This window comes from Anolis sagrei, chromosome X (assembly GCF_037176765.1).
Source record: "Anolis sagrei isolate rAnoSag1 chromosome X, rAnoSag1.mat, whole genome shotgun sequence".
Classification (NCBI taxonomy): Eukaryota; Metazoa; Chordata; class Lepidosauria; order Squamata; family Dactyloidae; genus Anolis; species Anolis sagrei.
The window spans coordinates 22,483,619-22,510,640 of record NC_090034.1 but is presented as its reverse complement, the minus strand read 5'-3'; positions in this window follow the sequence as shown (position 1 = coordinate 22,510,640).

The window sequence follows — 27,022 nt, the reverse complement described above, 5'->3', positions numbered from 1 at the left end:
AATTGGAAATGTACCAGCTGGAAGTAAACAAATGGGAATTAAATCTGGGCAGAGGAGAGATTTTTTTGGGAGGGCTCTTCCGCATCTCACCCCATAGAAATGTATGCCTCTGGAGTGGAAGCCAGCATGTTCTGTAGGAAGGCAGGATTGCTGGGCAACCCTCGGCCCTGCCCAGTGCGTCTGTTCTGGGCAACACAAACTGGAGACATAAAGTGTAATGCCGTTTGAATTCCCAATGAGGTGTTCCCAGCAGACAGGGGAAATGACAGTAACATGGACATAACAATTGATAGACTTCACTGCCTATGGGGGTGCTTCAGTCCTCTCCACTGCCCTCTGTAAAGCCTCATTTGTCCCTTCTCTCTGAGACTGAGACTGGTCTGGATGAGGCTGCCATCCCATCCTAGAAGCCTTGGGCTCTCTCTATAGAGTCAGGATGGAGGGGCTAGGGGCTGTGGCCCTGGAATTTGGCGTCCCCCAGCCAGACCTGCCTTGAGCTCTGAGTGGTCCAGCAATCTCTGCCCATAGTGGCCAACCAAAACCATCCCCCCAAAGAGGGAAGAACTGGAGAGGGCCACTTCAGCCACTTCTTAGTCCCTCGATTGGGAAATGGAGCAGAACCTCCCTCCCAATCCAGGGGATGGTTTCATTAGTTGCCCCTCTGTTTCCCCCAAATCCAGCTGAAAGAGGGTCTTGTCGCCCGCAGGGGGCGCTGCTCCCCAATGGATGCCCCCTGTGCTGTGAAAGGCGCTTGGTATTCAGGCCTCGGAAGAGATGCCTTACCAAGGAAGGAGCGCTGGCAGAAGGGGACCTTTGGTCAGAGGAGGCAGAGGGAGGATGATCAGCTTGCCATTGGTCGAACCAAGGGAGTGGGCACTACCCTGGGATGCCTATCTGGCTCTTCATCAATCAATCACTCAGTCGGGAAGGAGACCCCTTTACTAGACATCAGTCAACCAACTGGCAAGGCCCTTCCCTGGCACTGGGAGGTTTGGCCCAAGAACATCTGTAGAGCCTCTCCAACAAAGAAGACACTGCCTCAAAATCTCTGATGATGCCTGCCATAGATGCAGGCAAAACATCAGGGGAGAATGCTTCTAGAACATGGCCATATAGCCCAAAAAACCTACAACAACCCAGAGAAGATACCATCCTCCTTGGGGCACTCTTTTCCCAAGTCCAGACCCCTTTGCAAGTGATTCTTCCCTTTCCCGTTCCTTTATTCAGCCAGCACCGAAAGTTAAATAGCAGACTCCTGAGTTTGGGTACCACAATCTGTGGATGCTGAAGTCTTAGTAAGAGGAGGCTCTCATCGCAAAATTAAGGCTTGCTTTTGGGGAATTTTAAGGAATACAGAATTCTTGGATACTGAATCCAAGGATTGAGAGAACCAAGCACCACCAAAGCCCTGCTTTCTCAGTCCTGCTCCTGAGCTCCCCTCCCAGACCAAAGTGAGCCAGGCGAACCCCCTCCTCCCTCATAAGCCAAGAGCCTCTGCGCATGAATTTCCGATGCGCAGCAGTGACACCGTAATGATCAGGCTAATAACCACCGCCTGCATCACAGCCCAGGGAGGCAGCTACGCGGCCGGAATCCCAATCTGCCCCGGCCCCTGGGCTGAGCTCCCCGGAAAAGAACATCAAAAGCAGAGGCAGGCAGCCCCCTCCTCATGAAAAATAGATCAGAACCAGCCTGGAAAGAACACAAGAGAAGGCCGCCTGGAAGGTTGGCAGAAGTGGGGGTGGGCAAGGCAAGGCATGGCAAAACAGGTGCAGGCACACAAGGAGAGGGGCAAGGAGACCCTTCCAGCTTGCCCACATTCCGCAGGAAGGGGCTTCTCCCAGCTAATGCCCTTCATTACCTGCCTGTGTGGAGCCCCAGAGGAGAAGGAATGCATTAGTCTCCTTCTGTGATCAGAGAATGGATGGCCCTCTGTTGGGAGGGATTGACTGGTGCCTTGAATGGCAGAATGGGGTTGGACTGGATGGACCTTGGGGTCCCTTCCCACTCTAGGATTCTATGAAATATTCCTACAGGTCATAGGCCCAGCATGTTAGCTGCAGGAGAAAAGACTCCACCTAAATATTTTAGAAAGAACTTCCTGAGAGCTGTTTTATAGTAGAACATGTGTGATTAAGCCTCCTCCTTTGGAGATTTTAAAGCAGAGGCTGGATGGCCATCTGTTGGGAGGGCTTTGATTGTGTTTTATGGCAAAAGGGGGTTGGAATGGGTGTGCCAAGGGGTCCCTTCCTACTCTAGGATTCTATGATTATATAGCAGGCATAGGCAAACAGGCCCTCCAGGTGTTTTGGACTTCAACTCCTAGAATTCCTAAGAGCCTCAGGCCCCTTCCTTTCCCCCCTCAGCCACTTAATCCCTCCTGACAGAGGAAAGGGCCTGAGGCTGTTACAAATTGTGGAAGTTGAAGTTCAAAACCCCTGGAGGGCCCAGGTTTGCCCATGCCTGTTCTATAGCCCTATTTCTCCAATGACTTTCTAATATCCATGAGGCTGAGTGGCCATTTGTCGGGAGGGCTTAGGTAGTGCATTCCAGCCAGGCAGAAAGAAGGGTTGAACTGGAGGTCCCTTCCAACTCTATGATTCTATGGCCCATGGCATAATAGAGGACAGGATGTGGCCCATGTGTTGCTCCCCAATGTAATAGACCCCCAGATGAGGGGAAGGGACCCGTGTTCCCTTTGAGAACCTGGAGAGGAAATCTGGCTCCCTCAGTGGCCCGAGTGGGATCCTTCCTCAGAACCTGACCATGGTCCCTTCTGCCTTGCACCCCACCCAGCAACTGATACACAGAAGCAAGGGCTTCCTTTGTAGCTGGAGGCAACCAGTAGCCCTCTTGGCCAATGACCATCTTGTCATTGGCTCCCTGTTGGCTCCCCTGTGCCTTCTCTGGGCTTCCCATCACCCTTGCAGCAAAGGCTAGATTTCTGGTCTTATTCCCTCAGTGGATCTGGCCTTCACAAAGACGAATATTGACTATTAAGACAAAAGTGAGAAATGGCAATGAAATTTAAAATTAACTTTTACAGTGTTTTATTTGGGTTTTTTAAAAAAAAAACCCAAATTGAAATTAAAATTAAAAATTAATTAAAAAAATTACAAATAGCAGAATGATCCCACCCCCCCCCCCCTGACTGCGGTATTTGAACTGTAGGAATGAAGCCCCCCACCCTTAATTCCATTTTCTAATTAAACTCATTTTTCAGGGGGTTGAGAGCAGACTCCAGTAACAGGGCTCTTGTCCCCTCAGACTGCAAGGGATTCGCCTCCATCTCAGGTAAATCATGGGATGCTGGGCTTGAATGTGGAAAAGCCAGGGAGGCAGAGGGAAGGAAGGGGTCCATAGGGCCCTTGGAGATGGTCAGAAAGAGGGAGGGAGGAGAGAAAGAGAAGGAAGAATATGAAGAGGAGGGGAAGAAAACAAGGAGGAGATAGAAGAGGACAGGAGGAGAAGAAGAGGAGGAGGAGAAGGGGGGCGGGGAAGAGAGAAGAGGTGGAGATGGAAGAGGAAGAGAAGGTAATGGAAGAAGAGGAGAAAAGTAATGATTGAGTAGATGAGATTGAAAAATAGGAATAAGGGGAAAGAAGGAGAAGAGAAGGTGAGAGGGAGGAGGGAAAGGAGGAGGAGAAGAGAAGGAGGAGGGGAAGGAGGAGGGGAAGGGAGAAGAGGAGGAGGAGATGAAGGTGATGGAAGCAGAACAGGAGAAAAGTAATGGGAGAGAAGGTGAAAGAGGAAGAGAAAGAGGAGGACTATAAAGAAGAGGGGAGGAAAAGGCAGAGGAAATAGACATGAAGGAAGAAGGGAGAAGAGGAAGGAGAAGCAGAGATGGAAGAAGAGAAGAAGAAAAGTGATGGTAAGGGAGAAGGTGAAGGAGGAAGAGAAGGAAGGAAAACAGTGAAGAAGGAGAAACAGAAGGAGAAACAGAAAATAAGAAGGCTCCTTTCAGTCCTTCCAGAGAATTCAGCTGGAAAGAAACATATCACTTTAAGATGGGAAGGAGGAGAAGGAGGAAGAGAATAATAATAATACTAATAACGTGAATAGGTACTGCTACTGCTATCTCTTCTCCCCACCCCAAGAGATCCAAACACACGAGTGGAGAAATAATAGGCACGTGTTCCAAAGAAATGAGAACTGCAAAGATCGAAAGATGAAAAATTAAATAAAATTTTAATTTAAAAGGATTTAAGGATGTCGGAGAGAGGAAAAAACTGCTGGGAATAATACAATAATAATGAAGATCACCAGCAAACGACTGCCAGGCGAAGAAGGAGCAAGAGGAACCTCATTCTAAATAAAATATCAATGCCATGCATTCCATCTGACTTTCAGGTGAGGAGAAATAAACCTGTAATAAAGTTAGGAAAGAAGGCAGAGTGAGAGGAAAAGTGGGAATTAAAAAAGCAGAAGGGAAGGAAAATGTCTGGAAGGTTGATTTTGGATGGAAAGGCAAAAGAGAGTGAAAGCGAGAGAAGAAAGGGGGAGGAGAAAAAATTAAAAAAGAAGAAAGGACCACAAAGGAGGAAGGTTGTTGGTCCCAGGTGTGGAACAGCTAAGGGAACAAAGTCCACAGCCACAGCTCTGTGTCCATTTGCATACACTCTCCAATAAATGAACTTGGCCACCCATTTGTTAACTTACACTATGTAAGACATCTGCCTTTGCACTTTACTACTCTGCTGATGAATACGCATGCCCAGTATGGAATATATCTCACCATGTTAAACCGGGGATGTGGCTCTTAATGAGACGTGCCGCATTATCACAGAATGTCTACACCCTATACCGCTGAAGAAATTATACTGTTTAGCCGGTATTGCACCACCTGACATCCATCAGGAAGTAGCAGACTGTAATGACACCTCCGGCCCACCCTCTGTTCGGATCTCAGCCAGCAAGCCAATGCCTTAAATTAAGAAATAGTAGGTTGTTGTAGGTTTTTCCGGGTTATATGGCCATGTTCTAGAGGCATTTTCTCCTGACGTTTCGCCTGCATCTATGGCAAGCATCCTAAGAGGTAGTGAGGTCTGTGTAGTCTGACATGGTGGTTGTGAGAGTGGTCCACCATTTCTGTGTTCTCAAATAATATGCTGTGCCCAGGTTGGTTCATCAGGTGCTTTGCTATGGCTGACTTCTCTGGTTGAAAAGTGTTCTTGCCATACATCAAGGGAACCACTGACTGCATAGGGAAGCTGATGAGGAAACACAATATGCAAACCATCTACAGACCCACCAAGAAAGTCCAACAAATGCTACGTTCAGCAAAGGACAAGAGGGATCCTCTCACCTCTGCAGGAGTCTACCGTATACCATGCAGCTGTGGACAAGTCTACGTAGGGACCACCAAACGCAGCGCCCAAACAAGAATCCAGGAACATGAAAGGCACTGCAGACTACTTCAACCAGAGAAGTCAGCCGTAGCAGAGCACCTGATGAACCAACCTGGACACAGCATATTATTTGAGAACACAGAAATGCTGGACCACTCTACCAACCACCATGTCAGACTACACAGAGAAGCCATTGAAATCCACAAGCATGTGGACAATTTCAACATAAAAGAGGAAACCATGAAAATGAAAAAAATTTGGCTACCAGTATTAAAAAAACTCTAAAATTACAACAACAAAACAACAGAGAGTAAACAATCAGGCACATCTAATCACCTCTCAACAAAAGATTCCCCCAGGCACTGCCAAGTCATCAAATGCTAATGAAGGTGGTCAGTTGAAACATTCACACCTAGCTCCAGCAGACAAGAGTCCTTTGTCTCACCCTGGCCATTCCACAGATATATAAACCCATTTTCCTAGTTCCAACAGACCTCACTACCTCTGAGGATGCTTGCCATAGATGCAGGCGAAACGTCAGGAGAAAATGCCTCTAGAACATGGCCATATAACCCGGAAAAACCTACAACAACCCAGTGATTCCGGCCATGAAAGCCTTCGACAATACAATTAAGAAATGGCTTTCCTAAGATCTACAGAGATACTTGCAGAAACACCTCAGCAAATGAGAGTCCAAAAGTGGCAGCTTAAAATCTGGAAGTGCAATCTATGGCTGATACCAGATGAGAAACTCCCCCCTGTGGGCACACAGAATCCTGGGTGACTTGGAAGGCACTGAACAAACTGTGCTCTGGCACCATGATATGCAGAGCTAACCTTAAGAAATGGGGCTACAAAGTGGAGTCCACGCCATGTGAGTATGGAGAAGAGCAAACCATAGACCACTTACTAAAATGCAGTCTGAGCACCGCCACATGCACAATGGAGGACCTTTTTACAGCAACACCAGAGGCACTCCAAGTGGCCAGCTACTGGTCAAAGGACATTTAACAGAATGTCAAGTTTTTAACTTTCTTTGTGGGTTCTTTTATGCGTTATTACTGTATTCTCAGTTCACTTCTGACATGATAAATAAATAACATACACTATATAAAAAGATGTTTGTTCCTGGTTATAAATGTCATGTCCTAATTGGGTCTATCATGAAAACATGGAAAAAGTTTATTAAATTGCAAAAACTTTGTTTTGGCTGAATGCCCTGCAGCACGTTTTGCTATAGTCCTGTAATGAATATATCATAAAGTCTCAACTAATTTGACATTGTTTCTGGCAGCCACAAAAACAAAGTTTCTGGAGGATAACAACTACTTTCAAAGTAAGCACCACACAATTGAACAGGAAATAACACTTTCAAACCAGGAACAGAAAAAAAATATCGAGTTTTGTTACATCATGTTCTTTAATAGGTAACTGAAACTGTAAGACTGGAGCTCCCTCACAATGATTGTGATTTCATATTTTGTTTCAGCCACCTAAAATGTTGTTGTAGCTGAAAGTTCCCATAAAGCAGCACATTCCCAGAAGAATCCCAGCAATGTGTGCATCACTGTAACAGAACTGTTTACGAGGCTGCCAAATGAGGGGAGAAAGTCAGAAACCCAGAAATGGTCTGTGGGCCATTTCTGCAAAGGCCACGGCTAAGACCCAGCTGCCAATTTCTCCTTTGCATTTGGGGCAGCAAAGGTCCCACTTGTTACAGGAGAAATGAGCAGCTATATCTGCCTCATACAGCAGCATTTTAATTAATGTTAATTTTAGAACGCGTCTATGCATGTCTTTAGAAAATACTCAGGAGAGTGGGTTTCAGCAAACATGAAAGTGAATGCTACTTGCCCTGAAATTAATGCATTTTCTGGGAGGGAGAGACGCAGCCCCAGTTTGGGGGCTGAGATAAAATGCACATTTGTCTTCCAAGAGTGGGAAACTGGGGAGTGACAAATCCCATTGTCCTTGGGAATGCTGCCTCTCCCCTTCTGAGGCCGGCCAGCGATAGGCTCTGTATCTGGAAAGGAAGAAAACCCTCACCACAAAGATAGTCGAAGGCTCTGAAGGATGAAATAATTAAACTTTGATTTGCTGCTTTCGACTTGAAGGCAGCTTTGTTACTTTGAGAACAAAGATTGGTTGCCTGCAAAGTGGAAACAGGTGGCTAAGCTGTTTGATTCAGATTTGACACGCTTTGAAGTGATGGGGAGGCTACACTCGCAAAGGCCGCCATGCTGCAGCTGCTTATTTGAAAACTTGCTGATAAAATGTTTGCAAATAGTGCTTCCATGCCAATTTCAAAAAGGGAAGGAAGAAGGAGAAGGAGTGGTAGCTGCTCCATGTGCTTCATCTTCTTAGTGGGTTTTGGTGGTGATTTAAGGACAGAGTCTGGCCATCTTCAATGGCTGCCTTGTTCCTAAGTTTTCCTGAAACCACACCATCCCATTGAGATTCATTTGCTGATCTGAAAAGGTCATGGGGGTGTAGGAAGAATGACCAGGAAGTCAATCTCATTCTCTTTTATTCTCTTTCAATGCTCCCAGCTCACCACTTGGAGCCCTTCATAAAATATGCCCTGGGATTAGAAAGCAAGCCTTCCTTCCCCGTTTTCCTTTGAAAGTAGCCTATATTTGGCAAGGGACACTCTGCCTTTTGAAAACCTGAGGGGTGGCTTTTTAGGAGCTTCATGAAGTCCATGTTGCACTCCGGCCTGAATTCACTTTTGCACCCAACACCACACAAGAGTCCAGTAGTACTAATTAAACAGTTTATTGAAGAAAGCAAATATCAAAAGGCAAAAGCTAATATAAAAAGCAATAGGTAAAAGGCTTTCAAAAGGCAATAGTCCAACCAGCAAAGTTCTGTTCAAAAGCAACAAGGTACATTAAAAAAAAAACAGGAGTCAAAACATAGGCATAACTCCATAACCAGGAACACAGGAACTTCTTTCAAATCATGAACCCATGAACATGAGCACAAGACTTTCCCAAGACTTGAATGTGGAACAAGAACAAGACCCAGGGTGTACATAGTAATGCCACATTGCCTGCTCTAAACCTTTTAGTAAACAACACTTTTATTTAAGGCCCACAAGCCATGAATTCATGCATTTGCCATCTGTTTTGTTTCAAGGATTTCTCACTGGTCTGTTTCAAAGATTTCTCATGAAGTTTCCATGACCTCTGTAATCTGACTCCCTCCTCCCATAGATCCAGTCTCAAACTTCTACTGACCACAGGTATTTCCCCAGGGGAAGATCTTTCCCTTTCAGCTCTTTATCTTCCATTGCCAAGGAATGACCAGGGGAAAGGTCTTCCTTATCTTCCAATGCCAAAGCATCTCCATCTCCTCCCTGCTCTGAAGCCAGTTCTATCTGACCAGACACAGAGTCATTGTCCCATACAGAATCATGATCCAAAATTCCCTCATTTCCCACACCAGAAATTCCATCATTCCTCAAAACCTCTCACTGAACCATCCCTTCATCTTCAGCCTCTGGCTGAACCACAACAGTCCATCTTCAATCCTGGCAGCTTTGGAGAGAAGCCATTTTTTAATCAGGAGCATAAAACTTTATCAAAAATTGATACAAAAAAATTGAACAAAGAGGGAGGAAGGCATTTCTGTTCCTATTGGCTTCTCCATTTGAGCCACCAATAGATAGCATAAGAATAGAGAGTGAAAGAAGCCTGGAATCTAATTCCCCATGGACGAGCTCTTTCACTGAAACCCACAGAGGAGGTACCACAATGAATCATGCCAATTTTGCATAGTTACTGATAGAAACATAGAAAGCAATATTCAGGCATTGGCCCTCCAGTAAAAAGCAACAAAATCCACCAGGAGCAGTAATTCCCTTGGCCCAACTCTTCAAGCTTTTGAAACCTCACTGGCTTCTTCATCCAGCAAAGATGTGAAAGAACACACAGGAATAAAAAGGTGACAATGTGAGAGTCAGACACCCATTATTCCATCAGGTTAAATGGTCTGGAGGGATTTCAATACAAGCAATAAAATGTCAGCTCCATTAACTTCCCTTGAGACCCAGTGGAATGCCAGCAGTGAACAACTAATGGGACTTGCTTTAAAAGGGGGGTGGCAGTCTTGCCAGGTGCCCCCTTGAATCCCCAGATCCAGCCCAGAGCAATGGGAGTTGCAAGGGCGTCGGAAGGGGGCCACTGCTTATATTGGAGCCCTTGACAAGCCCTTGACAAGCAGCCACTGCTTGCTCTGCATTTGCAAACCATTTAGGAGGAGACTTGTGTCGCCAGTTGGACACCTCTCCTCAAATTAAATGATGAAGTGTGTCGATGGGAGCAGCTGTGGCAGGCCACAGACTTGGAGCAGGAGGAAGCCTGGATTAAAATGGGAATACCCCCTATTGCCATCTAAAAGGGAAGCAATCACAAATGTTGATGCCTCATTCCTAAATCTGGAAGGGAGTGGGAATGCAGAGACAAGGCTGTGAAGTCCAGCACTCTGGACAGCGACAGACGCACTGAGTGGAGGTGCCAAAAAAAAAAAAAAAAGGAGCAAAAAAGACACAGGCACTGAGTAGCACCAAACCAGGGCCCAAGAATGACTCCTCCCTCTCATGCTTAAGTAGAGCCAGGCCTGGCTAGAACGTGGGTGGGAGGCCCCGGGACATGACCTTGGAAGGCCTTAGTGGTGACCTCCTTTGCCAAGGGCCCCATGATCTGTTTGCTTTGGGCTTGAAGGCAACCAGCAGTGCCGACAACGAGCCCAGAACGGCCAGGAAAGGAGCCCCAGAGGGACCCCCGGTTGCTGCTGCTAGCCAGAGTGGGGCATATTGTGCCCAATGGGGCTGTGTTCCTGCAGGCGGAGGAAGCCCCTTCCCAAAGGGCCCTTGGGAAGATGGTGGCCCCCAAGGGTCCTCTTGGACAGAACTGGTTTAAAAAGGGAGCTGCACAGAGGACTTGAAAAGGAGGCTGTAAAATTCATATGCATACGGTAATCACCATGCCCTAATATAATTTATTAATCCCACCTGAAACCTGAGGAATGGTATTTAATGAGCTGGGCTTCAAAGTTGTTATGCCGCTAATTAATTGTAAGATTTTAATATCCCTTTTTTCAAAGAAGGCCTTCAAGCTGTTATAAGCAAACCTGGCTGAGAAGAATTGGCTTCCAGGACTCCGCCTCTTGGCCAAGGCAGCCTCCTGCCCACACAGAATGCAGGGATATGAGAAAATGGGGAAGGGGCCTTGGGGGGCTATGTGGGCTCCATGGGGGAGCAGAAACAAATGGGGAGGGCAGCAAAATGTCAGGTTTATTGTCTCCCACCACCACAGAGTTTGGCAAAGGCAAAGGAGCCCCTGGAAATGCCTGTCTGCCGCTCTGACTGGGGCCCAGTTGACCCTCCTCTCAGGAAAACCCAGTCTTGTTGCAGAACCCAAGAAACAAACTCCACAAAACCCAAGGGAAGTCTTCTGTTTGCTGCCAGCAAGGAGTTGGTTCATCAACACCTCTTGAAAAGACATTAGAAGGAAAGGCAGGGACAACCTTGCTGAATTTTTCCTCTTCTTGGCTTGCTTTGTTTCCTCCCTTAATGGCAGGTGGACCTGGTCCATGCCAGGAATGTGTTTTCCTTCCAAAAGAAAAAATGGGAAACAGCATGGAGGGAATTAAGCAGAAGCAGAGGGTTTGCCTGTGTTTTCCAGGCCCGTCTGCCAGGAGTTCCCAAATGGGAAGGAAGGGGACATCCCATCATTGAAAGCTCTTTCCCTTTGCTCTGCTTTCTCAAGATGCCCAGCCTTTGCAAAACAAAGATCTTTGGTAGAAGAAGTAGCTCCTCTTTGGAGGGGAATTCTGCCATGAGACAGTGGCGTAAGTGGGAAAGGGGGCTTCTTTGCAGCATTCCTCCCACATTCCCCCCTTGGGGCTGTCCTTGGAATAAAGGGGAGGGTCTCAACGGGCCCCTTTGGTGGACCCCTGACTCCACAGTGTCCTCTCCATGAACACTGGCCCCTGCTTTTCATAGAATCATTGAGTTGGAAGAGACCCTCAAAAGCCATGCCTTCCAACCCCATTCAGGAAGGAGAAGCGTAATCAAAGACCTCCCAAGAGATGGCCATCCAGTTTCTGAATCATAGAATTCCAGAGTGGGAAAAGACCTTTACAAAGGCCATCCAGCTCAAGTCTTTCTGTTAGGCATGAAAAGCACAATCAAAGCCCTCCTGACAGATGGCCATCCAGCCTCATAGGCATGGAGAAAGGGTTTATAGAATCTAAGTTGGAAGAGGCTCCAGGAGCCATCACCTCCAACCCCACTATGCTAGGCATAATAAAAGCACCCCCAACAGATGGCCATCCAGCCTCTGCTTAAAAACTGCCAGGGAAGGACTGTGAGACAGAGAGGTTCACTGTTGAACAGCTCTTCTTATGGTCAGGAGGTGCTTCCTTAAATTCAAGTTGAATCTTCTTTCTTGTCATTTAAACCCATGACTCTATTGAGTCTCCAAAACTCTTTTAGGGGTCCCTTTGTTGGCTCAGCCCAATGGAGCAAAATAGAGTAGCTCAGGAAGCTCTCAGGATTCTCCTCCTGAAGAAGATGGCAAAATGGTGGGAAGGGGAAAGAAGGCCTTTTGAGCCCATGGTATCTATGGAGACCCAAAGCCCAGTGCTGTCTCAGGTGAGTGGCCCAGGTGCCTCCTTCATTACGGCAGCACATATTTTACGGTTTGTAGATATCTTAGCCCCTTTGATGTATTGGCCCCAGGGCAAGTGAGAGGCATTAATAACGGAGCTGATAATTATCCTGCAACACAAATAAAGTTATCGCTGGGGCCTGGCGTAAATCATACGGCGGAGATGACAGGTTTCATGGCAGCGTCCGGCCAGCCATTGTGGCCAGGAGGAGCCCTGACAGCTTAATGGGAAAAGTAATAAGACAACAATGGAGGCATTGAGAAGGCAAGGGAAGGAGGGAGGGCAGGAATGTGTCCCTGGCTAAGTGGAAGATAAATGTCAGATTAGGAACGGAGATCTGAAATTCCTATTAAAATATCTGAGAAAGGTCATGGCGCAGCAAGGCTTTCCAGCTGTCGCCAGAGAGGCAAATCCGGCCCCAGTAGCCTTATGGTTTTGTGTGGGATTGTGCCCACTGATGGCCAACTGGAAGGGGCTTTGCCTGCACCAAGTGGTGATACCTCTGAAACCTGTCTCTGGTTCTTTTTGTGAGATTCCTTAGCTTCATACCAGTCACAGAATCAAAAGAAGGCCTCCTTGGAGATCATCTAGTCCACCCCAGACCCCAAAAGGATAATCAACCCCCCAAAGGCCAGCCTATCTGCTCTTGAACAATGCTTTCATTCCAAAGCTTTCCCTAAAATGTGCCCCAAATCTGTTCCTCTGCTAGGGCTGGGCAATTCGTTTCGTTAATTCGTAATTCGTTAAAAAATTCATTAATTTTTGAATTACAAAACTTATTTTTAAACCTGGAAGTGTTTTTAAATATCGAAACGGCAGGCGCCAAAAATTTTTGTATTTCCGTCCATTTCGGAAATATGTAAGATGGCCGCCTGGCTTGCTGGGAGCTCTCCTCTCTCGGCGCCGGCTGAGCAAGCGAGCGAGAGGGCGAGCGAGAGGGCGAGCGGTGAGCGAGAGGGCGAGGGCGAGCGGCGAGCGAGAGGGCGAGCGAGAGGGCGAGCGGAGAGCGAGAGGGCGAGCGGCGAGCGAGAGGGCGAGCGGCGAGCGAGAGGGCGAGCGAGAGGGCGAGGGCGAGCGGCGAGCGAGAGGGCGAGTGAGAGGGCGAGCGGCGAGCGAGAGGGCGAGCGAGAGGGCGAGAGGGAGGTCTCCTCTTTCTTTCCTTTCCTCTTCTTTCTCTCTCTCTCACCTTTCGCAGGGGGGTTCTGAGCTCTCTTCCAAAGAAGGCTCACTTGCTTCCTCTTCTCTCTCTCTCTCTCTCTCTCTCTCTCTCTCTCAATTCGAGGCAGGAAACCCCTCCATCCTGCAGCCATCTACACTGCAGCCTGGATGAGGTTTGGCACCACATTGGCTCAATGCTGTAGCATCCTGGGAGTTGTAGTTTGGCAGCCTGGGAAAAAGAGCCCCTCCTGGAAGGAACCCATCCTAGCGAGAGGGCAAGAGGGCGAGCGAGAGGGCGAGCGGCGAGCGAGAGGGCGAGCGGCAAGCGAGCGGCGAGCGAGAGGGCCCGCCAGAGTGAGTGCCTGCCTTCCCTCAATAATAATTTCTCCTCCCTATTCTACTAAATTAATAATTAAATTTAAAAAATATTTTAAAAATATTGAAAAAAAAAGGGCGCCATCTTTACAAAATGTTTTGTAAATATTTACGAAATTTCGTAAATACCGAACTTTTTTTTGGAAAATTTTGTAATTATTTTAAATATCGAAACAAAAAAACACCCCAATTACAAATCGATTTTAGAAACAAATTTTTGCATTGTTACCCAGGCCTATCCTCTGCCATTGGAATGATAAATAAGATGTATTGTTTGAACAGGAATATGGTTAGGATCTATATATTCTAGAGATGCTATCCTAAGATTGAAGTCTGGAAAACTACAAGAAGGAGGCAAAGAATTCATGAACTGTAATTAAAAGTTGTTGAACTGTTGATGACCAGAGACAAATGATTAACTGTTGAACTCTTGGTGGAAAACAACATGTTTGCATTACCAAAGACAATGGCTCTTTCAAGTAAGGAAGTGTTTACAAGGTTCCTTACATTAAGAAGGAAACAAACAGTGCTCCTTAAGTAGGAAAACCATTTATCACTGAAGGAATCAAAGTCAACATCTGTTCAGGAACCAATAGAATCAGCATATTTTGGCTAGAAAAACACCTGTCAGTCATTTACAAAGACAATTGGAACATCAGCAAGAAATATTGTTATATAAGAGACACTTTACCATCCAAAAATTGTGGCAGACAGCTGGCCTGATCTACCCGCTGCTCTGGGAAGGAAGAGAGAGTTGGTGTATTTGGGAGAGTGTCAGATCTGCAATGGAACTCAAGAATCTGGTCACTTTCTTCTTTCTCAGGGAAAGGCTGCATTTTGAAAGTTTGGGAAATATTGGAAAATCGGCAGATTTGCAGGGAAGCAATCTGGCCTAAGTACAAGTGTTCTTCTCCAGGAGACGGAGGAAGAATGGTGATGTATTCATGTGTTGAATGAATGTTTATATGTGTAAGTGTGAATGCTGAGTAGATGTGGTAAAATACCCTTTGTTTGTTTGTTAGCCAATGTAGCTGTAGTTTGTTTGTGTATCCAATTTAGTTATATAGAATCTGTAGGTCTAATGTTGTTGTTTGTGTAAACGTTGCTCTGATCTACACCTCTCACACTAAAAATGCAACAAAAAAAAATTGAACCTTTGGGTTGCTGTGAATTTTCCAGGCTGTATGGCCTTCTTCCAGAAGCATTCTCTCATGATATTTCACCAGCAACTATGGCAGGCATCCTCAGAAGCTGTGGGGTCAGTTGGAAATTAGGCAAGTAGGGTTCATATATTTGTGGAATGTCCAGGGTGGGAGAAAGAACACTTGTCTGTTGGAGCTAAGTGTGAATGTTGCAACTGGCCACCTTGATTAGCATTGAATAACATTGCAGCTTCAAAGCCTGGCTGCTTCCTGCCTGGGGGAATCATAGAATCATAGAATCATAGAATCAAAGAGTTGGAAGAGACCTCATGGGCCATCCAGTCCAACCCCCTGCCAAGAAGCAGGAATATTGCATTCAAATCACCCCTGACAAATGGCCATCCAGCCTCTGCTTAAAAGCTTCCAAAGAAGGAGCCTCCACCACACTCCGGGGCAGAGAGTTCCACTGCTGAACGGCTCTCACAGTCAGGAAGTTCTTCCTAATGTTCAGATGGAATCTCCTCTCTTGTAGTTTGAAGCCATTGTTCCGCGTCCTAGTCTCCAAGGAAGCAGAAAACAAGCTTGCTCCCTCCTCCCTGTGGCTTCCTCTCACATATTTATACATGGCTATCATATCTCCTCTCAGCCTTCTCTTCTTCAGGCTAAACATGCCCAGTTCCCTAAGCCGCTCCTCATAGGGCTTGTTCTCCAGACCCTTGATCATTTTAGTCGCCCTCCTCTGGACACATTCCAGCTTGTCAATATCTCTCTTGAATTGTGGTGCCCAGAATTGGACACAATATTCCAGATGTGGTCTAACCAAAGCAGAATAGAGGGGTAGCATTACTTCCTTAGATCTAGACACTATGCTCCTATTGATGCAGGCCAAAATCCCATTGGCTTTTTTTGCCGCCACATCACATTGTTGGCTCATGTTTAACTTGTTGTCCACGAGGACTCCAAGATCTTTTTCACACGTACTGCTCTCGAGCCAGGCGTCCCCCATTCTGTATCTTTGCATTTCATTTTTTCTGCCAAAGTGGAGTATCTTGCATTTGTCACTGTTGAACTTCATTTTGTTAGTTTTGGCCCATCTCTCTAATCTGTCAAGATCGTTTTGAATTCTGCTCCTGTCCTCTGGACTATTGGCTATCCCTCCCAATTTGGTGTCATCTGCAAACTTGATGATCATGCCTTCTAGCCCTTCATCTAAGTCATTAATAAAGATGTTGAACAGGACCGGGCCCAGGATGGAACCCTGCGGCACTCCACTTTCCAGGATGAAGAGGAAGCATTGGTGAGCACCCTCTGGGTTTTTCCATTTCACCAATTACAGATCCACCTCACCGTAGTTTTGCCTAGCCCACATTGGACTAGTTTCCTTGCCAGAAGGTCATGGGGGACCTTGTCGAAGGCCTTACTGAAATCCAGGTACGCCACATCCACGGCATTCCCCGCATCTACCCAGCTTGTAGCTCTATCGAAGAAAGAGATCAGATTAGTCTGGCATGACTTGTTTTTGATAAATCCATGTTGACTATTAGCGATGACTGCATTTGTTTCTAAGTGTTTGCAGACCGCTTCCTTAACAATCTTTTCCAGAATCTTGCCCGGTATCGACGTGAGGCTGACCGGACGGTAGTTGTTTGGGTCGTCCTTTTTTCCCTTCTTGAAGATTGGGACCACATTGGCCCTCCTCCAATCTGCTGGAACTTCTCCCGTTCTCCAAGAACTCTCAAAGATGGTTGCCAATGGTTCCGAAATGACTTCCGCTAGTTCCTTCAGTACTCTTGGGTGTAGTTGATCTGGCCCTGGGGACTTGAACTCATTAAGAGCGGCCAGGTATTCCTGGACGACTTCTTTCCCAATTTGGGGTTGGATGTCCTCCAATCCCTCATCCACTCCATCTTGCTGAGGTTGAAGACTCTCTTTTTGTGAGAAGACCGAGGCAAAGAAGGCATTAAGTAGTTCTGCCTTTTCCCTGTCCCCTGTCAGCATTGCCCCATCTTCTCCTCGAAGAGGTCCTATCGCCTCCTTGTTTTTCCTTTTTCTACTGACATAAGAATAGAAGCCCTTTTTATTGTTTTTAATGTCCCTGGCAAGTCTGAGCTCGTTTTTTGCTTTAGCTTTGCGGACCTTTTCCCTACAGGTGTTGGCTATTTGTTTGAATTCTTCTTTGGTGATTTCTCCCTTTTTCCACTTCTTGTGCATGTCTCTTTTGTGTCTTAGCACAGTTAGAAGTTCTTTGGACATCCATTCTGGCTTCTTTGCACTTGTCCTATTTTTTCTTTTTGTTGGCACGGTTTGCAATTGCGCCTTGAGTATTTCACTCTTGAGAAATTCCCATCCATCCGTAGCTCCCTTGTCTTTTAGTATCTGTGTCCACTGAATGCTGCTCAGCGTTTCCTTCATTTTTTGGAAGTCAGCTCTCCTAAAGTCCAAAATGCGGGTTTGACTTGTCTTAGTTTCGGCCTTCCTTTGTACCTCAAATTGCAGGAGCACATGGTCACTTGCCCCTAAGGATCCTACCACTTCGACCGCATCGATCAGGTCCTCCGCATTTGTTAGGATGAGATCAAGAGTAGCCAATCCCCTTGTTTCCTCTTCTACCTTTTGGACCATGAAAATGTCTGCAAGGCAAGCGAGGAATTTGTTGGACCTTGTACTCTTGGCCGAGTTTGTTTTCCAGCAAATATCGGGATAGTTGAAATCGCCCATGACTACTACATCTCTTTTCTGTGCCTGTTTGGTCAACTGTTGGCAGAAGACTTCATCAAGATCTTCTGTTGCGAGGTGTTAGCTGGCCCTGATTGTTTCCTGTCTGGAATTCCCCTGTATTTTTAGTGTTGCTCTTTATTTACTGTCCTGATTTTAGAGTTTTCCTTAATACTGATAGCCAGCTTTAGTTCATTTTCACAATTTCCTCCTTTCTGTTGAAATTGTCCATATGCTTGTGGATTTCAATGGCTTCTCTGTGTAATCTGACGTGGTGTTTGTTAGACTACATGGAGAACCACCATGTCAGACTATGCAGAGAAATCATTGGAATCCACAAGCATGTAGACAATGTCAACAGAAAGGGGAAAACCATGAAAATGAACAAAATCTTGCTACCAGTATTTTTTTTAAAAAAAACCTCTAAAATCAAAAAAGCAAATAAAGAGCAACACTAAAAAAGGGAATTCCAGACAGGAAACAATCAGGGCTAGCTAACATCTCCCAACAAAGGATTTCCCCAGGCAAGAAGCAACCAGGCTTTGAAGCTGCAAGGCCATTCGATGCTAATTAAGCCAGCCAATTGCAACATTCACACTTGCTTCAAACAGAGAAGAGTTATTTCTCCAACCCTGAACATTATTTACAGATATATAAACCCCACTTGTCTAATTTCCATCAGACTTCATAACCTCTGAGGATGCCTGCCATAGATGTGGGTGAAACGCCAGGAGAGAATGCATCTGGAACATGGCGATACAGCCTGGAAAACTCTCAGCAACCCAGTGATTCTGGCCGTGAAAGCCTTTGATAAAAAGAACCTTTATTTCAAAAGTATTCATTATACCATTTTCTCCCATTGGTTCTTTTTCACTTCTGTGAAAAAGCGCCAGAGGACGATTCTCCATGGCCTCCTCCGTTGGAGCAGCAACCATTGGGCCTCTGAGTCCTGAAGTCCCGCCCCTCTTCCACATTTGCTAAGCAGCTCTTCTGCCCCAGGGATGCCATGCTTCACTCATTTTCTTCTTGAGTCATATTACCAATTGCCTTCTTGCTGTGAGAAAGCCTTCAAAAACCATAGGGTTCTCAAAGACTCCTCTTCACAGTTTGGGGTTTATTCTGCGCCAGATTCACGCTTGGTTTATTTGCACAGTCGAGGAAATAATATTTTTGCACATGAAACAGGAAAAAAGCTGGTTTTGCATTTATTTATTTATTTACCGGTTGTTAGGAATTGTAAGAGTTGAAGTCCAAAACACCTGGAGGGCCAAAGTTTGCTCATTCCTGATCTAGACTGATCTCCAGGAGAAAGGAGAGGAAGGAGAAGGAGAGGAGAAGCAGAGCTGTTCCTGGACCCTTTTTCTGTGGAGCCACACAGACCCCAGGCATGTTATGCAAGGGAAGGATACTAAAGGCATCCTCTAGCATTTCAGGCAATATTTCTCTTTCAAAAAACAAACAAGCAACACAAGCCGGTGGGAGGGCAGCAGAGGTGCTTCAGCTTCAAAGGCAAGAAGAGCCAACCCTGGAGAGAACCCTCCTCCTCCTGAAGAAGGAAAAAACATTGCTTCATGTTCCACCAACTGTGTTGAAAGAAATGCAGATACTGTAGCTGCAAAGGGACCCTTCCTCTGGAAAAAAAATCCAAATCAATGGGAAGTTAAAGCAAAGGTCCATTTGCAAAATGAAGCTGGCGAGTTGCATTGCCCCCATGAAGCAACAAATACATATGTCAATCAAATACTGTACATCTCTCTTCCTCCCCCTGTTCTTCTATTTTCTTTTGCTGGTGCCTAGTCCTCAAGGAACGTGGGCCAGTCATGCAGCCTCTTTTCACAAACAGCATGCTTCCTGAAAATATGCATTGAATCCCATCTTCCTGCGGTGGAGGAAATCAATGAGGACGGAACCCATCGGTTATGTCTAATGGATTGTAATTAAATGCCCGCCGTAGAAGCAGAGATTTCTGCTTCAGTCAAATCCTTTAGAAAAGCCACGGATTGCAGAGCCAGGCAGGCTCAAATGGCACCGACAGTGCATTGATAAATATTAGGGGACACATGGGACATGGGCTTGGGGATAGGTTACCACAACACCACCGTCATCCACATCATGAGGTCTAAGGCCCCTTATACAACTCCAGATCATCTTCTTTGAACTGGGTTATATAGCAGTGTAGACTCAGATAATCCAGTTCAAAGCAGAGTCTCTCCAGGGAAAGAGGACGGGTTAGAAATAAATGATGATGATGATGATGATGATGATGATGATGATGATGATGATGATTAAGTGGGTTATCTGCCTTGATATTCTGGATTATTCTGATATTCTGATATTCCAGCCAAGGCAGTGTAGAAAGAACCTAATAAGAAACATACACATATTTTCATAGGTAAACATAAAGGTTTTCCCTGACATTAAGTCCAGTCATATCCAACTCTGGGGGTTGGTGTTCATCTCCATTTCTTAGCTGAAGAGCCAGCATTGTCTGTAGACACCTCCAGGGTCATGACTGCATGGAGCGCTGTTACCTTCCCACCAGAGCGGTGCTACTGCTGGGTTGGCAGAAGCTGGGACTAACAGTGATAGCTCACCCCACTTCCTGGATTCACACCTTTTGGTTAGCAAACTCAGCAGCTCAGCGATTTAACCCACTGCACCACCGGGTGTATATTTGCATAGAGAAATGGATATGTGTGCATAAAAAAGCTGGAAAGAGGCACTCCCACTATTCTTAGGAGCCTCCAAATTAATTCCAACTCAGGACCCTTCGACACTGCCATATAAAATCCACATTATCTGCTTTGAACTGGATTATATGGTAGTGTTGACTAAGGACCCTTCCACGCAGCCATATAGCCCAGAATATCAAGGCAAATAATCCACAATATCTGTTTTAAACAGGGTTATCTGAGCCCACACTGCCATATAATCCAGTTCAAAGAAGATAAGGTGGTATTTTATACAGCTGTGTGTAAGGGGCCTAAGATAGCCCAGTTTAAATCAGATAATGTGGATTTTCTGCTTTGATAACCTGGATTATCTAGCAGTGTAGAAGGGGCCTCAGTGTGGTCCTTCCATTCATTTCTTGCCCATGTTTTTATAATAGCCTCAATGCTGTAGAATCCTGGGAATTGTAGTTTCACAAGGTCATCAGCCTTCTCTGCCCAAGAATGCAGGTGCCTCCCCAGAGTACTGCTCCTAGGATGTCAGAGCTTTGAACCATGGCCATTGAAGTGCTTTCAAGTTGCATTAAGTTGACAGTATAGATCTATTCTGAGTCTGACACTCAATTTGCCTTCATGCTGCCACCAGCTAATTCCAGCCAAAGCTTCTGTTTTTCTGCTACAACTTCGTCCACCAGGACTTCCATGTGAAAAACCCACACTTTTGCACCTGCAAGAAATTCCCCCGGAGAGCTGCCATGTGGCCGAACACTATTGATCCCTTCTGGTGGCAACGTGGGCGATGCAGGAGTGACGCGGTGGGGGTCCTTCATGAGGCCCTCTTTGGAGACTTGCAGAGGAGGAGAGGGTCTTGCGTGGGAGAAGACAGCCACTACTCCCTGTTCCTTGGGGCCGCTGTCAGATTAATCCAGGGAACAGCGACCGGTTAATTTGTCTCCCTGTAAAGCACATTCAATAAATGTAAAACAAAAGTAATTGGTTCCCTTCCATACAAATTTAATCATACCATAAAGTGTGATCAATGCGGATAAAAAGCGCAGCCGCGGAATGTGAAGCGCAGGGGATCTATCCACGAAGGAGGACGGGTGGAGGGGACGATGGGGGGCACAGGTCCAAAATAGAGGTGGCTCCACATCAGTTTTGCCTCAGGCGGGGAGACAAGTGGGGCGGCTGTTCAGGTGCCTTCCTTTGGCCAACGCACCCATCCATCAGGGCCTTTTTCTCCTTCCCTCCCTTTCCCCCAACCCCTTTGGTCCTGGCAGGGCTTTAATTGCCTTTTGAGTGGGTTACTCTATATGTAAATAGCAGCTACTGCTGGGATTGTTTACGGCCAGGCGGGCTGCTTATGCAAATTGCCTCCTAAAACCACAGCCAGCTTGTTAGGGAATAAAAATGTCCTTTATCCTGGTTGCCAGCAGGACCGCCTCCGTTGCCGCCTGGAAAACAAGAGGAAGGAGAAGAGGAGGAGAAGGGGGAAGCAATGCTGGTGGCAATGGCAATGAATAGGGCCCTCCTCTGTCACAACACAAACATGCAAACACAGTTGTAAGGTTTGGGGTGTGAATCCCGTCATCCAAGGCCCTCTGGCCACCAATTAAGCTTTCTTTTATGGCTCCTCTCTACAAACAATTTACGATCCATAATTTCTTCAGCACCGTGGATGTTAACCTCTGCAGCTTGTTAATGTTAACCTCTCCCCATTGGCCCCTGCAGAAGGCAGGCAGGCAGAGAAGGATCAGTGGACCTTGGCCAAAAACCCACTCCAGCCATAGACAAGTCTGGGACAGAAACAGATGCAGATTCCAGGCCTTTAAAGGAGGCATGGGCCAACTTCGGCCCCGTCCTCCATGTGTTTAGAACTTCAACTACTACAATTCCTAACAGCCAGTAGGCTGTTAGGAATTGTGGGAGTTGGAGTCCAAAACATCTGGCAGGAGGGCTGAAGTTGGCCCATGCCTGCTTTAAAGGGTTACCTCCTGCAAGGCTAAGTAGCAGGGATGGCCTCTCAGCGCTCTCAATGCATTCCTTCTGGACTCATTCCTGAGCCTGGAACCACAGGTTTCTGCAGTGGCCAGGGGAGCATTCGCACAATTAAAACTTGTGTGCCAGTTGTGCCCATACCCTGGGAAGTCAGACTTGGCCATGGTAGCCCATGCTCTGGTTACATCCTGAATAGACTATTGCAATGTGCTCTATGTGGGGCTGCCATTGAAGACTGTTCAGAAGCTACAAATGGTCCAATGGGTGGCAGCCAGATTGCTCACCGGAGCGGCATACAGGAAGCATACAACCCCCCTGTTACGTCAGCTCCACTGGCTGCCCATCTGCTACCAAGCACAATTCAAAGTGTTGGCTTTAGCCTATAAAGCTCTAAATGGTTCTGGCCCAGTTTATCTGTCCAAACATATCTCCCTCTATGAACCACCATGAAATTTAAGATCATCTGGGGAGGCCCTGCTCTCGGTCCCGCCTCCCTCGCAGGCACTATTGGCGGACACAAGAGACAGGGCCTTCTCAGTGGTGGCCCCTCTACTGTGGAACTCCCTCCATAGCAATGTTATATTAGCCCCCTCCCTTCTGACCTTCTGTAAGAGACTGAAAATGTGGCTTTGTGACCAAGCCTTTAAAGAACTTGTGCAATAGATAGACCTGGAACAATGTGCAATGACCATAGGAACTGTCCAGATTACAATGTATTGTTGAAGGCTTTCATGGCTGGAAACACTGAGTTGTTGTAGGTTTTCTGGGATGCTTGCCACAGATGCAGGCGTAACGTCAGGAGAGAATGCTTCTAGAACATGGCCATAAGTCCGAAAAACCAAAACAACCCGGTCTGGATTATGCTCGTCGATTATCTGTTTAACTCTTAATGTATGATTTTAAAATATTTAAATTGTTTTAATGTACTTTTTAAATTTTCTTTTAATATTTATTTAGATGTACATTGTCTTTTTGGGCATCAAATTGTTGCCTGCATGTAAAGCTGCCTTGAGCCCCCTTTGGGGTGAGAAAGGTGGGGTCGAAATGCCGCAGCTAAATAGATAAATTAATGTCCATGGCACAAACCCTGACCAAAGTTCATTTTGTCTCTGGAAAACAAGCCATGGGCCTTGGCTCTGACAGCTGTGGTCTTGGGGTTGCCTCCACTCTGTTTCAGGAGTCAAGGCCCCATTGGACCAGTTGATCCTTTGCAAGGGAGGAAGAGATGAAAGAAGAGGCTGAGGCGGCAGAGGCAGCCCCCTTCTCCAGCAGAGAGGAGTCTGGAATATTCATATTGCGTTCTCGATTCAATCCCTTCTCTCCATTGATTTTAATTAAGTCCACTCGCTGCTGCTGCTGCTGTGAAAAAGCAGAGGCGGTGGTGGATCCTCGCGAGGCCTCCTCGGTGCATTTCACAGGCTGCCGGTTCGCCGTCTCCTCCTCCGAATGCAAAGAGAGAGGGAGAGAGCGGGGCCCACCCTGCTGCCGCTGGATCCTGGCCTTCAGATAATAAACACAGAATTAAAACCTGCTTGAGCAAAAGCACCGAAGCGCTGCCCCGATGGTGGCTCCGAGCCAATCTTTCATGCAATTTCATGGCATTCGGGAGGAATTGACTGCAAGGCTCCTGTAACGTTCGTCCTGGCTTGGATTTCCTGCTTCTGGAGGAATGGAGCCAGAGCGAGGCCCCCAGAGAAAGTGGTTTGGGGTCCCATCTCAGAAATAGTCCTTGGGGTGAAGGGAGAATCCCAGGGCAAGAGCAGTGCCTTGAAAATCCCTTTGTGTGCATGCATTGGCCTCGTTTGCTAGGTTTTTTTTTTTTTAAGAATTTTGGGTGGCATAATTATGCATTTGTGATGTTAAATATATAATGTTTGATGATGTCACAAGAGCACAGATTTTGGCTCTGAAGCCTCATGACTGGGGACAGTCCTGACCAGGCAACCCTATATGGCATTGGGCCATTTTTTGCCACAGAAATCAATCCTTTGAGGCCTGCTTAGCCTCTGTTGAGAATCAGAGCTGTTAGGCTCAAAAATAACCCTCACGTGGGGTGATTCAACCAAAAACATAGCAGAGTGCCAGAAGCACACTTCATAACCAGCGGAAACTTACGTGTGGTGAGTCAGGATTAGCTTCCATTCAACAGGATAGCACAGGATTGCAGAGTCACAAGTTGAGATTCAAAATATTTATTGAAGTAAAAAAAATCTATTCTATATAGAAAAGGGGTCTGGGAGCTAACTAGTTTGCTAAGCTCATCTTCTAAGGAAGGTAAAAGGATAAAATATCAAAAGCATCTATGCAGCTACATTTTGCCTGGAGAATGGCAAAATGCGTCCTCACCGGAAGGAAGACAGAGAGAGAAAGAGGGCAATGGAGAATGACCACATGGCCAAAACCCAGGGCAATAAGAATACCTTTAAAGAGGAAGTTTCCTCATACCTCACAAAGGTTCCATTGCTATGTATTGTTGAAGTCTTTCATGGCAAGAATCACTGGGTTGCTGTAGGTTTTTCGGGCTGTATGGCCATGTTCTAGAAGCATTCTCTCCTGATATTTCACATGCATCTATGGCAGGCATTCTCAGAGGTTGTGAGGTCTATGCAGCTACATTTTGCCTGGAGAATGGCAGGAAAACAAAGGCAGAAAGAGGGTAATGAAGAATGATCATATGGCCAAAACACAGGGCAATAAAAATACATTTAAAGACCTCACAACCTCTGAGGATGCCCGCCATAGATGCAGGTGAAACATCAGGAGAGAATGCTTCTAGAACATGGTCATACAGCTTGAAAAACTTACAACAACCTACATTCCACTGCTACATCATCAAAGGGGGAGAAGATAGTGGCAAGCAAGAAGAGGAAACACAAAGTTCCTTATGGGAAAAGCATGCATAGGAATGTGGGGAAAGGAATCCCTTATTCTAATCCTACAGGCTAGCTACTCATTGAGGACTAGAGACTTGTGCATTCCAAGGATGAAACCCAACAGCCTCTTCGGCCAAGATCCAAAACAGAAGAACTGAGACAGAGGAAATCCCAGGAAGGGGGACCTAAGGAGCTCTTATCCATCTTCAGTGGGGAGGGACACCCCCCTCATTGCAGCATTTCAACCCCATTCTTTGAGCCAATGGCCAAAGATTCTCATCTGTACAACAGCCAACAATGCCATTTCCTCTGATCAACTGAAAAGCCTGCCGAAAGGACACAGGCTTCCGCCTTTTCAGGATTTCCAAGCTCTTCATGTTATCAGCCACCCGCTGATTAAATATGAATGACTATTACAAGCTGAGTTCAAAGGTGGAGCTTGGATCGCAAATGAGGCAGCTCAGAATCTGGTTTGCGTGAAACGCACCTCATTGATAGAGTGAAGTACAGGGGGATGGAGAGCGCAGGTCTTTCCCAAGAAGATGGTGAATGCGGGACAAGGACGTGCCCAAGGAGACGAGGAGAGTGCCCGGATCCCCAGAAGCATGAAGGCAGTCCTGTTCCACGGAGCCTGTTCGGCATCACAGCAATGAAGCAACAGTCACTCTTCTCGCCCAGATTCGTGCCGGAGCTGTCAAACCTCCCAGGCAGATCTTAGTCAATTCTCTCTCGTTCTTGCTCTTTTGCACATGTCCAAATATCAAACAATTTTGGGATGAAGTTTTAGATCTAATTTAACAGACGACAAGTTAATGGTTGGCGGCACGTCCTAAAACCATTCTAGGTGAAACTCAAAGGATGCGGCAGAAAAGATGGCTTATGGCTGCCTCTGACTTAATGGGGTTAGAGTAGGAATGGGCAAACTTCAGCCCTTCGGGTGTTTTGGACTTCAACTCCCACAATTCCTAACAGCCTCAGGCCCCTTCCTTTTCCCCCTCAGCCGCTAAGCGGCTGAGGGGGAAAAGGAAGGGGCCTGAGGCTGTTAGGAATTGTGGGAGTTGAAGTCCAAAACACCTGGAGAGCTGAAGTTTGCTAACACCTGGATTAGAGTCTCACCAGCTGGGAGAGTGAGGAGACTCCCTGACCCTGGGACATGACCTCTCCAAAAAGGGCCTTGACTTCCTCCCGTACCTGCCAATTTCACCAGAGGCCAACAAATGTCATAAAAACCCTAACTGTAACTGCCTTGAAGTCCACTTTGGGGGGGGGGGGAGCCTATTTTTATGTCTCATTTCAAAATCAAATCACATAAACCAAAATCACAGTATATGTGATTAAAATATTAATATCGCACCCGGGGTGGCAGGAAACCGAAATCAATTGCAAAAGCAACATAAAGCCATTCAAGTTGCTATAAAGCAACAAGAAAGAACTTTATGGGCGCATAAAACAATCCCAAAGCAAACGAGGTGTGTTGTGGTTCAATAGCATGTGCTTTTGTTTCCTAATGGCCAAGGGCTTCTTCCTGGAGGACCGCTTTGGCCACTGCTCCCCAGGAACGGAGGCCGCCCCACTCTTCTATAGGGAAGCACTTCCAGTTCCATTCCTGGATTACGACGACTTCGGAGCGAAAAGGAACTATCGTGACTTGGAAATAAATGGTGCCATTAGCATAAAGGGAGTCCCTAATTAACCAGCAATCATCCATTACTGTAGCTTTCATTTCATTAAATTGCATAATTACATAAAAGCACTGTTGATGTGCTCTTCAGTGTATCTGGCATTGTCTTCTCAATAATTAGTTCCAGAATTGTCAGTTTGACAGGGCAATTAAAAATGTTGAAAGACGCCGGGCATCTTCCCCTTGTCTTCTTTTTCTTCCGCGGAGTTTTGTGGGCCATTTTGGAGGAGGAACTGGAGGGGGAATTCCTTCCCAGAGAAATGCCAGAGGAATTGGTGGATTGGGGGCCTGGCTTCATTGGAAGAGAGGAACTTCCTTCCAAACCTCAGGCAAATGAAACCAGAACCCAATGAAGACCCCAGTCTTAGTACCTTGAGAGCTGCCTGGT